General features: G+C 45.6%; 1 pseudogene; it reads right to left on the reverse strand.

Moving 5' to 3' along the window:
* Positions 1-15,485: 15,485 nt before the first annotated feature.
* On the reverse strand, positions 15,486-15,604 carry LOC132017020 (5S ribosomal RNA; annotated as a pseudogene).
* Between the last annotated feature and the right edge of the window lie 454 nt (positions 15,605-16,058).

A 16,058-nucleotide genomic window follows, 5' to 3' on the forward strand; every position in this document is an offset into this window, starting at 1 on the left:
AACCAACTGAGCCACCCAGGCGTCCCTATTTATTTATTTTAAAAGATTTTATTTCTTTATTTGACAGAGAGAGATCACAAGCAGGCAGAGAGGCAGGCAGCAAGAGAGGAGGAAGCAGGCTCCCTGTCGAGCAGAGACCCTGATGCGGGGCTCCATCCCAGGACCCTGAGATCATGACCTGAGCCGAAGGCAGCGGCTTAACCCACTGAGCCACCCAGGCGCCCTTCATCATCATTATTCTTAAGAACAACAAAATATCCTGCGGAGCGGATAGAATTATTCCCTAAATGTTGCTTCTACTATTGGGGAAGCGGGAGAGGAGAGGGAGTGGTTTGTACGCATTTATAAGTGGAGTGCTTTTTCCAAAACTTTCTGACTCTGGAATGATTCTTTGGAATACTAAGTAATGCTTAGCTGACATGCATTAAGCACTTGGTTCCAAGAAGTCTTTTAGGATTCTGTCTCTTAAAATTCCCACCACTCAGAGCCAGGTCAGGGGGACACAACCCTCCCAGATGCATACCACCTCACTGTGTTTTGATGGGACGTTTTCCCTGCCACCAAGAGTATGACCCGCAGTCCCACTGACACCTTGACGCGGCTGGCCTGCCCACTGCTTTCTCACGTTCCCAATACGCTCAACCACTGATTAGACCAGAGTGGTTTATCCTGCCTGTGAAATCACCTGCCATTAGCGTCGTGGAAAGCGCCCCAGCTCTGCCTCTCGCCAGCTTGGGACTTGGGGCAATTTTCTTATATCTCTCAGCCCCGTCTCCAAAATGAGGAGAATCGCGTATACATTTGCTTGGACAGTGGGGTTTTCTTCTTTCATCCCGTAGAGTTTCACATTCTCCGCTTCTCCCATTCTCACCTCCACCACAGCCCAGCCCCTCCCTGCACTTGTGGGTCTCAGGCTGGGTTCCAGGAAGTGGCCCTGGCTAAAAAAAAAAAAAAAAAAAAAAAAGCAAGAGCACCGGTGGTGGTGGTGGCGGCGGGGAGTGACCTGGCTCCCCCACCGGGGGAGACTAAAATGCCAATGGTGGCTGATTATTTGGATTTCCTGGGCAGGGCCCAGCGCCGGCCAGTGGTGGGGCTTTGGAAGCAACAATAATTAATATTTTGCCGCGTGCGATTCTGATCGCCCTGCCAAGGAGGGGGTCCCACCCTGGGCTGGGAGCCCCGTGGGAACTGCCCGGGCTGCATTCCCCGGGCGGCAGTTGTGCAATGCGCACCCTCGCCCAGCCAGGGCGGCTCCGAGGGTGGGGCGGGCGGAGGATGCGCCCCAACCTAGCCGGGTTCCCATAGGCTGGAGGGACCGAGCGTTTACCTTTCCCCCCCAGTCTCCGAGGCCCGGACACCCACGGGCTCCTGAATCCATCCTGGGCCTTCCGGGGGCCCTGCCCTGGGGCCAGCTCCTGCGGAGGCCGACTGTGTGAGAGGCAAGAGAACAGAGAGGTTATCTAAGAAGGGCAAAGGGAAACGAAATAGGCGTCTTTCCCCTCCTGCCCTTCCAAAGCACCATCAGAATCTCAAAGATGGGGGGCGCGGGGGGGCGCTCAGAGGACAGCGTGTTCGGTTCTCTCCTTTCATGTGCGAGGTGAGGCCCGAGAAGTGAATAGCTCTACCCCCGCGATTCCATAAGAAATGACCCAATGGAGAAAGTGGCTGGAGCTTTTGAAAGCACTGGCCGAGCCATCGTTTATTAGATGGGCTATCAGTGACTCAGAAAAGGTCTCCCACCCCCAAATTCTCCTCCTCAGCACCTGAAATTCCACTTCATTTCCTTTACTTTGAGGCTTTGGTGCCAATGAGAAGTTAAGCTTCGCCTGGCAGGGATCACTTCCCATGTCAGGAAGAAGGAGTTTCTGTTCCTTTTCCCGAGAGCAGGTGCAAGGGAGGGAGGGAAGAAAGCAGACTTCATCGTGGTGGGAGGCGTCCCCGGGTGGCTTCCCCACTGTGGTGCTCGTCAGCTTTCAGTGCACCAGCAGGGACAGTCTCCAGTCGCTTTCACGACAACGCTGTGAGGTGGGAGAACTCTGAACTGTCATGCCCACTCATCGGATGAGGAAATGGAGGGAGGTTCTGCAAGGTTTAGTAACTTGCCCTAAGACACACAGCCAGTAAGTGGCCAGGTGGGGTTGGAATCATGGCACTCAGCTGCTCCCCACGCACAGTACAAGGTGTGATGTTAGTATTTTTGTCTACTGGCTTATAGAAAAAGTGTGAAAGAGAGTCCTACGGTTCAAGGTTTGAGAGGGTGTGGAGTAATGCAGAATGCTCACCTTCTCTCTTTGGAGCCTCACAGCAGCGCAAGGCAAACACCATCCTGTTATCCAGAGGGAAAATGTACAGTTCAGAGAATTACTAAATCCACCCAAGTAGGACTACCTCCAGGGCAAGGAACTGTCTGACTTTTTTAAATGTTTGATCCATAATTTTATTTGTGAATGTTTCTGGAGTATTTGCAGAAAAAAAGACCCTGCAAGATCATCTAATAGAGCCTGTGCATTTTACGGATAAGAAAACTGAGGTCTGCGGAGTGAAAGAATATGCCTAGATCACATCATCAGTGGCAGAGTCTGGCCCTCAGAGCTCTCACTTCCCAGTCTGGTGTTCTTTCCACTCCATTCACTGATTCATTTATTCATTCATCAAACCTTCAGGTAATATGCTGGGGCTCTGGGGATGCACAGGGGGCAGGGAAGAGTGTGAGGAGAGTGGGGAAGTTGCTTTGAGTACAAAATCTAAGGAGGGGATGCCCAAAAACTCAAGGACCAGGATAAATGATATTTTAATGCAATATTTTTTAAAAAGTCAAATCAGCAAACTTGAGCCCATAGGCCTGCAGCCTATTTTAATAAATAATGAAGACTAAATCCCAGTCCCTGTTCTGTCCAGAGAGATAGGCCCACATAAAGTCTTTATTTAATTCCCCAGGAATGTCCTCAGACGGCAAGCAGGGGGTAGGAGGAGTGTTTGAGGCAGGGAAGGAAATGAGCAGAAGACCAGATGTATGACACCCCCAGGTTTATTGGAGGAAATTGCAACAGATCTTGTTGGTGTAAGAGAGACGGGGTCAGGAGCCAGAGGAAGGAGTGGTGAGTGACCGGGTCCCAGAGATTAGGGACAGAGGAAGGAGTGATTCTCCCACCAGGCTGAAAATGGACGCTGAAGATCTTGGACTTTACACCACAGACCTGGCCAGCTACCCTCAGGCTGACCCTGAAACTGAGGGGATCTGATCCCAGCAAGAGAGGGCAGGTCTCTCAGAAATATGCTTAAAACCATAATGGATAGGTTTGATTGGTTGTTCCCAGATGTACCTGGGGTCTTTGTCCCCATCCCATCCTTGTCCCCTATCCTGGTGCTCTGTGGCTTTATCTGAGACTGGATGTTTCCTGACAGTGAAAACTGTCCACAAGCCACTACTGTCTGGGGTGAGCTGCCAGAAGCCAGGGAAAACCCTGGAAGGGTGGAAGCCATTGAGGAATCTGCCTCACTTGTTGAGAATATTATAAATGCAGATTTAAAAATATTCCCTGTAAATCACCCAGAAGAAATCTTGGCATAAAATAAACTCAAAAAAGAAAAGAAAAAAAAAAGGTGGCTATTATTACTACTTTATGTTTATTATAAAATTAGTTTCAATAATTTTTAAAGTTATGATTTGAAAGACCCATTTTTATTTTTTAAAAGATTTTATTTATTTATCAGATAGAGATCACAAGTAGGCAGAGAGGCAGGCAGAGAGCCCGATGTGGGGCTTGATCCCAGGATGCTGGGATCATGACCCGAGCCGAAGGCAGAGGCTTTAACCCACTGAGCCACTCAGGCACCCCGAAAGACTCATTTTTTTTTTTTTAAGATTTTATTTATTTATTTGTCAGAGAGAGTGAGCACAGGCAGACAGAGTGGCAAGCAGAGGCAGAGGGAGAAGCAGGCTCCCCGCTGAGCAGGGAGCCCGATGTGGGACTCGGTCGCAGGACGCTGGGATCATGACCTGAGCCAAAGGCAGCCACTTAACCAACTGAGCCACCCAGGCGTCCCTGAAAGACCCATTTTTAAAAAATATTTTAGGTAGGCTGTACACCTAACATGGGGTTTGAACTCACCACCCTGAGATTAAGAGTTGTGTGCTCTCCCAACTGAGCCAGCCAGATAGCCCTGAAAGACCCATGTTTTACCAATGTTGTCCTCTGCCCCTATATGTTCATGTCGATTGTTGACGGTTGCAGAAGTCCTTGCCAGAGCAGGCTGTCCACTAATAGCTGAGAGGACCCAGCGTCTCAAAGTTCTGGAGGAGCTTTAAACCAAGAGGACTTCCCGGAAGGGGGAGGGCAGCGAGGGCTGAGTTCTAGAGAAATTGATGAGAAGATGGACAGAAGCATTCTGAATGGCCTGGTATCTGAGAGATGGAACAATTTTGCCTGCCTTTTATAGGAATTAGCGGATGATTGACACAGTGAATGGTGTGATCAAGAAGGAGGGCTGGGGGAAGGGACAGAGGGACTGAGAAGCAGGAGCCCTTGGTTTTAGGCACAGCTGCATCTCCAATTGGTTATGTGAGACCGTGGGGACATCAGTGTCCTCTTGACACTCCAGATTTCTTATCTTTAAAATGGGTTATTCAGGGGTGCCTGGGTGGCTCAGTGGGTTAAAGCCTCTGCCTTTGGCTCGGGTCATGATCTCAGGGTTCTGGGATCGAGTCCCGCATCGGGCTCTCTGCACAGCGGTGAGCCTGCTTCCTCCTCTCTCTCTGCCTGCCTCTCTGCCTACTTGTGGTCTGTCTGTCAAATAAGTAAATTTTTTAAAAAATCTTAAAAATAAAAAAAGGATTATTCAGGCTAAGGTTTCCACCTCTGAGAGTCTCTGGTTATAATAGCCACAAAATAGTAACAACTACTGTTTCTTACCACTTACCCTATGCCAATCTCTCTTCAGAGTGATAATCATGTAAATCTCACTTGATCAGCACAGCAACCCAGTTCGTGGACTCCATTATTATTCCCATTATATTGATAAGGAAATAGAGGCTCAGAGAAGCAACCTGTCCAAATGGCAGCTCTGGTGAGTTAGGTCCCTGACCCCAGGAAGGCAGAGAGATGCTGCCTCCCGGGGGCTGTTCCACCTCTACGGAGAAGTACTTTCCCACAGGGCTGGGACCCAGGCTGGCAGTTGGCCCCTGGAGATACCAGTGAGTCGGGAGCCCTCCTTCCTGGTTTCACTGCCCAGTTTCTGTGGCAGCACCAGGCCATAACTTGAACATCTCTCTACCTACCCACACCCCCACCTCAGCACAGTGACTTCCCCCCAAAAGCTGTGTCACTCTTAACGGATGGCATTCAGGAAAAAGCTCTGTGGTTGAATCACAGTGACCACTTCCTGTTCCATTCAGGGTCCCCTGTTCTCCAGAGCCTTCTCTCTGCCATGCCCTGTTTAGTAATAAGGGCCATCATATGTATGACCCCCCTGGGCTGCTAGAAAGGCTTAGTCACCCCTTCTTATACCCTCATCCTCCCAGGCTGAGTGCCACCAACTCTCAACAGCAGCCCCATTCCACAGCCCTGCTACGGACAGCCTAGTGGGAGAGCCTGGTTGTCCTGGGGACGGGTAAGGGGGCGAAGTGATGATCCCCATCCCTCCAGACGGGTGATGTAAGGCTGATGGGGACAGGTGGGCGGGTGTTCAAGCTTCTGCCATGAAGTAAAAGAGTAGTCACTGACCCTGTGGGCACTGTGTGGGCACCCACTCAGGTTCTCTCTTTGTACATGGGTCAGGACACCGAGTAAGACAAATACAGATGGGGTTGTGTGTCTCGGGGGAAACCCCAATTCTCTCCCAGTTGCTCAGAAAGGGCTTCCTGCAGCCTGACAAACCAGCAAAGCTGAGCGTGAGAGTGGAGGAAGTCTTTAGATGTTTGAAAGTCTATCTGAGAAGGAGACTTTCTTTGGGTCAATGCAGAATGTAGGACCATGGAACTCATTCAAGATCTTTAGGGGTCTTCAGACTCTAAAGATTATAATATCTCCTGCCCACCCCCATCCCCACAGGTAATACAAAATAAAATTATGTAAATCCTAAGAACAAGTACAAGGAAGTCCAATAATGTGCTGATTTTTCCATTGATGACCACTTCAGAATTTTTAAAAAATTGTATCAATTTCTTGGAAAAAAATTATTTTTTCAGTAGCCTCCATTTTGCTCATTCCATGAGCTATATCTAGTGTGTTTGTTGGGTAATCCTGCATTGGGGAGAGTAGGTGGTTATCAGAGGGCCACATGTGTCAGCCAATAAAGGGAAGATCTTTCCGGCCCTTTGTGTTGGGTGACCACTGAGTGGGCTGCCCCAGGGAGGCAGTGTTTTTTCACTGGTGCGTTCCCACCCCCACCAAAGCTAGAAGACCCGATGGTGGGGAAAGGGTGTGTGGGAGGGAAGTCTGGAATGGAGATGGGTCACTCTCTAAAGTCCCTTCCAACTCAGTTTCGTAGGGTGAGAATTCCAAGCACTTTGGAAGGAAGTTGTTCGTGAGGTTTATGTCAGGCTGGAGGTCACCAGCTGTGGAAGTGGGCATCTGGGATCCTGTTGGGGACTCTGAGGAGAAGAATTCCCCTTTCCACTGGGAAGTCAAGCTTAGCCTTGCCTTGGAAGCCTTAGACCAGCCCTGTATGTAACTACATCCGGAAAACCAGCCATTGCCAGAAGATAGCACCAGTGGTGGATGGGTCAGGACCAAATGGGCGGGACCAGGGGGCATCCCGGCCATAAATCGAAGAATCCCTGGGCCCACCTCCCCCCATTGACTTACTTAATCCAATAGAGTCAGGAAACATGGGATTGCATTTAGACAATATGTAAATACATATTCTATAGATCATAAATAAAATACCTTTGATTGCTTAGTGACTTTCCAAAAGGATACACAGTTAACCGGTCATCATGTTTGCCTCTGGAAACGGAGACCAAGGGACTAGGGTCTGGGGGCGGGAGGGAGAGTATTGGTCACTTAATATCATTTTAACCATGTGTGTTTATTAATTATATAAACTAAAATTAAAATGCTAGGCTAAAACCCTTCAAAAGTGTTTTCAGCAACCACAGTGGGTGATTTGAGAGGTATTAGATGTTGTGAGTATCCGACACTCCTTGGAAGATATTCTTGACCTTTTAATCTACTTTATTGACTTTTAATTTACAATGTTCACAACACTGGATGGTTAATTTTCCAAGACGGCACTCATTAAACCCATCAAGTTAGAAGCAGGCTTGTGATCAGGGCAGCAAGCACGCTTTCCCCAAGAGAGGAGTCGGAAAAACAATTGTTTCATTTTGGGTACATCAAGTAACTGTCACAAATCTGACCAGGAGTGATTGGCAAAGATTACCATGTATGCATGTTTTTTAAAGAAAATGAGCCCAAATATTTCATAATTAAAATCAGCTATTCTAGACAGGCTATAGACCTTGAGGCTGGCCAGGTAATCAGAGAGAGTAAATCACTGGGCCCAGCTAAATTCTAAAATCCCAGAAAGCTTTCTCTAAGTCTTCAAAATAGACTTCACTGAAGTTTGCAACCATCCCTGAAAAAGCAAAAATTTCCACTTCAAGGCCCAATACCTGGAACCAGATCCCTTCCTTAGCCTCTCTCGGACTCCACAGCAAAATCCCAATTTCCTTCTGTCATCTGTGTTAACCCCAGGGTACTTGTCTTGGGGTGTTGCTCAGACTCTCTGGACCTCAATGGCCTCAATAGTCAAATGGAACTTAAAATCCCTACACTTTGTTCTGCATCCTGATTGTGATGCTAGTTACATGAATCTACAGGTACTAAAATGCATGGAACATACATCAGAAGAAATCAATTTTACTATATAATAATTTTAAAATAATTTTTAAAAACTCCTATGCTCCAAGTAAGAAGCTCCTTGCATAGCCTTGTTTACCTGTTTATTTTCTGTGGCATCCAGTACAACGCTTAGCCCCAATGGACACTCAACAAGTTGAATATTTGTTGAATGAGTGAATACAAGAAAGAGCAGAATGCTGATCCCAGGCAGGCGCTCAATAATTGTAAGATTCTGTCACACTCCCTTTAGTCATTTTGGAAAGTAAGACATACTGGAGGTCTTCAGAATATACTAGTGGCTTGCTCAGTTCTTTGCTACTTGGACAATGTTTGACCTAAGGGGAGAGAACAGGCATCTGCTAGCAGGGAGAGTGACCTGGCTGATGTCTTGTAGCCATGGATACGTTTTATAGTGACTCAGTGTCTTCTCCATGCCAAGTGCTGTGCTAAGTGGTGTGGAGTCTGAGTCCCTTCAAAAACAACCCTCCCCAGGTCAACCTGCCCAATGGAAACTGAGCATTTATCTCAGTGCCCTGGATTAACACATGCAGGGGGAATCACCTAGCTTCTGGTATTTATAGAAACCCCAACTTATTTCAGATGGCCCACTGGGAGGTAGAGTGAAGGAGACTGAGCAGGAAAAGCAGCCAGGGTTGCAGAGCCTGGGCGCATGGACCCTGGGCCTTGACCCACCAGTTCCCCCAGCCCTAACCGGGTCTGGAGGGACCAGTGTACTCGAAGGCATAACAAGAGTGGGAATGGTGAAACAGGAAATTAGGGTATTCTTGTTTAAGGTGATTCCTGGAGTCCAACAGCACCAGTATTGTTCCCTCTCTTGAGGATAAGGCCAGCCAAGGCTGCTATATAAGCAGCCGGTTGCTCCAAACACAGAAAGAGCACAGAGAGACCTGGCAGTTCTTTAAAGGGAAGCAAATTGTGTCGTAGAAAGAGGGTGGCCTATGAGTGCAAAGGAATTGGTTTGAAATCCTAGCTCCGGCCCTTATTAACTGTGTGACCTTGAGCAAATCGCTGCAAGTCTTTGTGTCAGTTTCCCAATAAATAAAATGGGCACACCTAACTTGTACTGTTTTTAAGTAGAAGTGAGATAATGTATGGGAAGATCCAGGCACAAACTAGATATAACCAAGGGGTCACTTCCTTTTAATTATTTTTTTATAGATAACTTTCATTTGCAAAGGTAATCTATGCTAATGACTGAACCTCGAAAATAGTCTATAAGCTAAATGGTAAAACACTAAATTCTCCCATAATTCCATCGTACTATTGGTAGCATTTTAGTATTTGTCCTTCCAGGCTTTGCATGGTTTAAAAAAAAAAAAAAACAAAAAAACAAGAGATGGGCTCCCACTCCCATGCCATCTCCGATAGGAGAGTTGTTGGTGGATACTAACAACCTTCCAAGAACTTGATGTCTGGTTATGTTCCCACCTACCAAATCCAGTAGGACCCATTTTCTTGATCCCTGGTGAACCCTTTTGTTCTCTCTAGTAGCAGTAGCCTGACTACTTTCTCTTCTCCGCTCCAGGGATATTCCTGTCCAAATTTCATTTCCCAGCCTCGCAAGGCCTCCTCTGCCCTGTCTGGTTCTGGAAGCATAAGCTCTTTTGCCTCCTACCAGTTTTCCATCCCAGCCGCCACATCTTTCTCACAGAGGACCCCTGACAATTAGACAACTACTTATCTGCTATGGCTACGTTTCCCAGATCTCATCAGCCTCGTTCCCAAATCTCATCTAGGGTGAGTTCTTTCTTGAAAAGATTTCCAGATAGCTAATATCACTCCTTTCCTGTTGGCACTCCTTGTTTCCACTTCTGAGAATAAAGCTCGGGCTTTGTCTCTGAAGGCAGGGATGGAGAGGAGGACACTTTATCAAAGCTGAAAGTAGCAGATTTGGCTCCAGGGACAATCAGCAGGGAACGAAGGCTCCGATCAATGGAAAGGCACCCATGGGAGAAAGGGGTGTGGGGGAAGCAGAGGTACCCGTTTACACATGCACGGGTTCCTTAACTCATTGGCCCCACCTCAGTCCAACCCCGTATCTATCATCACATTGACTTCTCTGACTCTACTGCTCCCTTCTTTCTCTTACAGGGACCCTTGTGATTATGCTGGGCCCACCCGGATAATCCAGGATAATCTCCCCAATGCAAAATCTTTAATTTAATCACACACACAAAGTCCCTTTTGCCATGTAAGGTCGCATAATCATAGGTTCTGGGGATTAGGATGTGGACATATTTGGGGGCCATTATTCTGTTCACCTCACCTGACCTGAGTTTTCTCGTCTGTAAACTGAGCCTTTCACAAAACATTATCCAGGGTCCCTTCCGGGTTTGGCTGGTGGGACTATTGTAAAACGTGAAATGTAGGGGCGTTGACATGTAAGAAGTGCCCTGAATTTCTTTCTTTCTTTCTTTCTTTCTTTTTTTTTTTTAAGATTTATTTATTTATTTATTTGAAAGAGAGAGAGATCACAAGTAGGCAGAGCAGCAGGCAGAGAAAGAGGGGGAAGCAGGCTCCCTGCTGAGCAGAGAGCCCGATGTGGGGCTCAATCCCAGGACGCTGGGATCATGACCAGAGCCGGAGGCAGAGGCTTAAGCCACTGAGCCACCCAGGTGCCCCTAGAATTGCCCTGAATTTCTTTTGGGTTTCCCTATTTCTTCCTCTAGGACTCCACCCCTACCCCAGAAAGCTGCTGGTGTCATTTCTGCCTATGCTTCTATTGACTGAATAAGCCCACGTAGTTTACTTACCATGTGCCAGTCTGTTCTAAGCTCTTTGCAGCTACACAACCATTCAGTCTTCATAACAACCCTGTGAATGAAATGGACTGATAATCTCTACTTTATATTATTTTATAGAGGCACAGAGAGGTTAAGTCCCTCGGGTAAGGTCACAGATTGGCAGGGCTGAAGTCTGATTTCCGAGTCTGTTTTCTCAGCTGTTTGTGATCTGGCCTCTCCTCAAAGCCCCTGACACACAGTCAGGGAGTCATTGTTTAAGTTTTGTAGACTGTGAGCAGCTCAAGAGCAGGGGTCTTGTCGAATTCTGTGAATCCCAGCTCTAATAGCCTGGCGAACAAATGAACAAAAAAATGAATGAATGAATGAACAAATGAATGAATGAATATGGGCATTACTACTTATCTACCTGAGAGTATCTTCTACATCAGAGCCGTGGTTGCAGGACATGAAATAAACATTTATGGGACATTTCGAAAGAGCTGGATCCTCACACCAGCACCAGGATCTAGGTAGGTACTAGTATTATCCTCATTTTACAGACAAGTTAAGTGCAGCAGAAAGAGGATCAATAACTTGCCCAAGATCAGGAATTGGATTTGAGTTGAGATATGCTTGACTTCCATGTTTGCACCATGAATGTCACCACGAACTCTCTGAGCCCTGCATTTTTAAAGTTAGGACCAGGGCACCTAGGTGGTTCATTTGGTTGAGTGTCCGACTCTTGATCTCAGCTCAGGTCTTGATCTCGGGGTCAGGAGTTCAAGCCTCACAGTGGGCTCCATACTGGGCATGGATCCCACTAGAAAGGAAGGAGGGAAGGAAGGGGTAAGAAGAGGGGAGGAAGGGAGGACCCAATATGACTCTGGACAACCAGAAAGAGGAAAGGACACAAAGGAACATTTTATTGGGCAACTACTGTATGCCAGGCCCCCGTACCAGGTGTTTTACAGAATACCTCCCATTTAGTCCTCAGAACAACCTGACTGTCCCATTCCACAGATGAGGAAACGGAGGTTTAGAGAGATTAAGGTAACTTCCTAAATCCCAGTGGTGGAGTCAGTATTCGAATTAGGTCTAACTCCATAATCTACCATCTTTCCACCATTGTTAGGCTACCGGGCCTCCCATCTGTAGACTGGAGTTGGGTAAGACGCACTCTGAGTTCCAGTTCAGCTCATATTTTGTAAGCCAACATTATTGTGCGCTTACTGCGTGCGAGGCACTGTGCGGAGAACTTCATGTACATTTTATAATGTCAGCCTTACAACAGCCTTTGAGGAGCTACTAATATTATTGTTTCCATTTTATAAGTGAAGATAGTAGGGCTCAGACATACAAACATTGTGCAAGATTACAGATGCCATGAGGCACAGCCTGAGTTTTAACTAAGGCTTGTTTGATTCTTAAGCCAAACCCTTACCCATATACCCTACACTGCCTCCAGAGGTCTCAGCCAACCTTTGGAGTGAGGACATCCTGTGTTCCTACAGAATCGGAACAAGGTTGGAGTAGACGTGGGATGAGTTCCTCAAAGCGTGGGCCCCTCTTCCTTTGGATTTCAAAGAGTCACTTCAGTGAACTTCTATTAGAGTCAAAAGGTGACATCCTTCCTTGGAGAGCTGGCCAAAGCTGAGTCCAGCCCTAGCACCTTCAGGGCTTGGCCGTTTTCCTCTGATCTTGTTGTCAGGGTAACCCTAGATCACTCTGTGGTTCTGTAGCCCTTCTCCATCTCTCTTCCGTGTCTCCCTACCTTCTCAAGAGAACGCTTGAGAAACAGCTCCAAGCGGCCCACTTGGCAATGAAATGAAGGAGAGGCAGGACCTTCAAAGGCCCCAAAGAGAAAGAACTATCTTCTCTGGACCCCTTGAGGCAGAAACTCATTCACGGCTGTCCTCCAGAGCCTTCCAAGGTGCCTGGAATAAAGAGGTAGTCAGTAAATGTTGAATGAACTAACTGATTATGGAAAGGGGAGATTCTAAAACAGTTGGCTTTGGAAAACAAGGATAAAGAAATACTAGAATAAAAGTACATGTATGTATAAGTATATGTGCCCCAGAGAAGAGGTTCAAGAGCCCCTGTGATGGGCCAGCCTGTGTGTCCCTCCACTTCTCTCCATATCTTGTGAGCTGAAGCTGGCAATGTGGACGGTTCGTGCCTACTCCAGGCTTCTGGCCTGAAGACTATCTCTGTCTCTCTCTCAGTGGTGGTGAAATACACGTCATACAAATGTTACCCTGTTAAGCATTTTTAAACATACAGCTTGGTAGTGTTAACTATATTCAGTAATGACCACTGGATAATTGCTTTTGCTCTGTTTTATTATTTCCTACCTGTTTCAGTCTCTTGGTTTAAGAGCAATTTTGGCTTCATGATACACCGACATTATAAGTACTTCTTTTTTTTATTTTTGTAAAGTATAATTTATTAATATTTTCTTTTTGTGTACTGTTTTTATTCCAAAGTCACAAAGGTTTATAAAAACTTTGTTTATTAATTATTTTTATTAACATATAATGTACTATTTGCTCCAGGGGTACAGGTGTGTGAATCGTCAGGCTTACGCACTTCACAGCACTCACCATAGCACATACCCTCCCCCATGTCCATAACCCAACCATCCTCTCCCTAACTCCCACCCCCAGCAACCCTCAGTTTGTTTTGTGAGATTAAGAGTCTCTTATGGTTTGTCTCCCTCCTGATCCCATCTTGTTTTATTTTTTCCTTCCCTACCCCCCAAACCCCCCACTCTGTCTCTCAAATTCCTCATATCAGGGAGCTCATATGATAATTGTCTTTCTTTGATTGACTTTTTCGCTCAGCATAATACCCTCTAGTTCCATCCACATCGTTGCAAATGGCAAGATTTCATTTCTTTTGATGGCTGCATAGTATTCCATTGTGTATATATATCACATCTTCTTTATCCATTCATCTGTTGATGGATATCTAGGTTCCTTCCATAGTTTGGCTATTGTGTACATTGCTGCTATAAACATTCAGGTGCACGTGCCCCTTCGGATCACTACATTTGTAGCTTTAGGGTAAATACCGAGTAGTGCAACTGCTGGGTCATAGGATAGCTCTAGTTTCAACTTTTTGAGGAACCTCCATGCTGTTTTCCAGAGTGGCTGCACCAGCTTGCATTCCCACCAACAGTGTAGGAGGGTTCCCCTTTCTCTGCATCCTCGCCAGCATCTGTCGTTTCCTGACTGGTTAATTTTAGCCATTCTGACTGGTGTGAGGTGGTATCTCATTGTGGTTTTGATTTGTGTTTCCCTGATGTTGAACACTTTTTCATGTAACTGTTGGCCATCTGGATGTCTCCTTTGCAGAAATGACTGTTCATGTCCTCTGCCCATTTCTTGATTGGATTATTTGTTTTTTGGGTGTTGAGTTTCGTTAGTTCTTTATAGATTTTGGATACTAGCCCTTTATCTGATATGTCATTTGCGAATATCTTCTCCCATTCTGTCCATTATCTTTTGGTTTTGTTGACCGTCTTCTTTGCTGTCCAAAAGATTTTGATCTTGATGAAGTCCCAATAGTTCATTTTTGCCCTACTTTCCTTGCCTTTGGCAATGTTTCTAGGAAGAAATTGCTGTGGCTGAGGTCGAAGGATTGCTGCCCGTGTTCTCCTCAAGGATTTTGATGGATTCTTGCTCACATTGAGGTCTTTTGTCCATTTTGAGTCTATTTTTGTGTGTGGTATAAGGAAATGGTCAAGTTTCATTCTTATGCATGTGGCTGTCCAATTTTCCCAAAACAATTTGTTGAAGAGACTGTCTTTTCTCCATTGGACATTCTTTCTTGCTTTGTCGAAGATTAGTTGACCATAGAGTTAAGGGTCAATTTCCGGGCTCTCTATTCTGTTTCATTGATCTGTGTGTCTGTTTTTGTGCCAGTACCATACTGTCTTGATGATGACAGCTTTGTAATAGAGCTTGAAGTATAAAATTGTGATACCACCAACTTTGGCTTTCTTTTTCAACATTCCTCTGGCTACTAAAATTAATCCTAAATTTTGGGATTATTTGTTCCATTTCTTTGAAAAAAAAAAAAGGATGGTATTTTGATAGGGATTGCATTAAATGTGTAGATTGCTTTAGGTAGCATAGACATTTTCACAATATTTGTTCTTGTAATTCATGAGCATGGAACATTTTTCCATTTCTTTGTGTCTTCCTCAATTTTTTTTCATGAGTACTTTATAGTTTTCTGAGTACAGATTCTTTGCCTCTTTGGTTAGGTTTATTCCTAGGTATCTTATGGTTTGGGGTGCAATTGTATTTTATTTTTTTATTTTATTAGGGGTGCAATTGTAAAAGGCACTGACTTTTTAATTTCTCTTTCTAATGTCTTGCTGTTGGTATATAGAAATGCAACAGATTTCTGTGCACTGGTTTTATAACCTGACAATTCACTGAATTTCTGTATGAGTTCTAGAAGTTTTGGCGTGGAGTCTTTTTTTCTTTTTTACATAAAGTATCACATCATCTTCAGTGAGTGAGAGTTTGACTTCTTTGCTGATTCAGATGCCTTTTATTTCTTTCTGTTGTCTGCTGAGGCTAGAACTACTATGTTGAATAGCAGTGGTGATAGTGGACATCCCTGCTGTGTCCCTGACCTTAGAGGAAAAGCTCTCAGTTCTTCCCCATTGAGAATGATATTCACTGTGGGTTTTTCATAGATGGCTTTGATGATACTGAGGTGTGGACCCTCTATCTCTACACCGTGAAGTTGATCAAGAAAGGATGCTGTACTTCTGACATTATACGTACTTCTTGACTGCCCTCTAGTGGGAAAGATGAAAAAGTGAAACCCCAAACTGCTCCCTTTCCTGCAGGAAGAAGTCCATTTTTGTTTTGTTTTGCTTTAAAGCCCACAGCACCCAGGATTCCCAGGCAGAATCCCATCTAAGTACTAACTAGGCTTGACCCTGCTTAACTTCTCACATCAGATGAGATCAGGTGCATACAGGGTGATATGGCCGTAGACCATGCGGTCTTTTCCCCCTAGCTTATTGGACTTTAAACCATCCAAAACTGTGATGGATTCAAGTTGGCAGTTTATCCCCGCTTTACAGATGAAGGTGACATATAGAACTTCTCACACTATAGTGAAGAATCAGTATTTTTTAAAAAGATTTTATTTATTTATTAGAGAGAGAGAGGGAGAAAGAGCGAGCACAGGCAGACAGAATGGCAGGCAGAGGCAGAGGGAGAAGCAGGCTCCCTGCCGAGTAAGGAGCCCGATGTGGGACTGGATCCCAGGACGCTGGGATCATGACCTGAGCCGAAGGCAGCCTCTGAGTTGGCTCAGCCAACTGAGCCACCCAGGCGTCCCGAAGAATCAGTATTTTTAAAAAATTATCTGTGGCAAATCAATCCATTTGTAAAATTAAAAAAAAAAAAAAAAAGTGTGACTGGATAAATTACACTACATACAAAAT

Source organism: Mustela nigripes, chromosome 4 (genome assembly GCF_022355385.1).
Source record: "Mustela nigripes isolate SB6536 chromosome 4, MUSNIG.SB6536, whole genome shotgun sequence".
Taxonomy (NCBI): Eukaryota; Metazoa; Chordata; class Mammalia; order Carnivora; family Mustelidae; genus Mustela; species Mustela nigripes.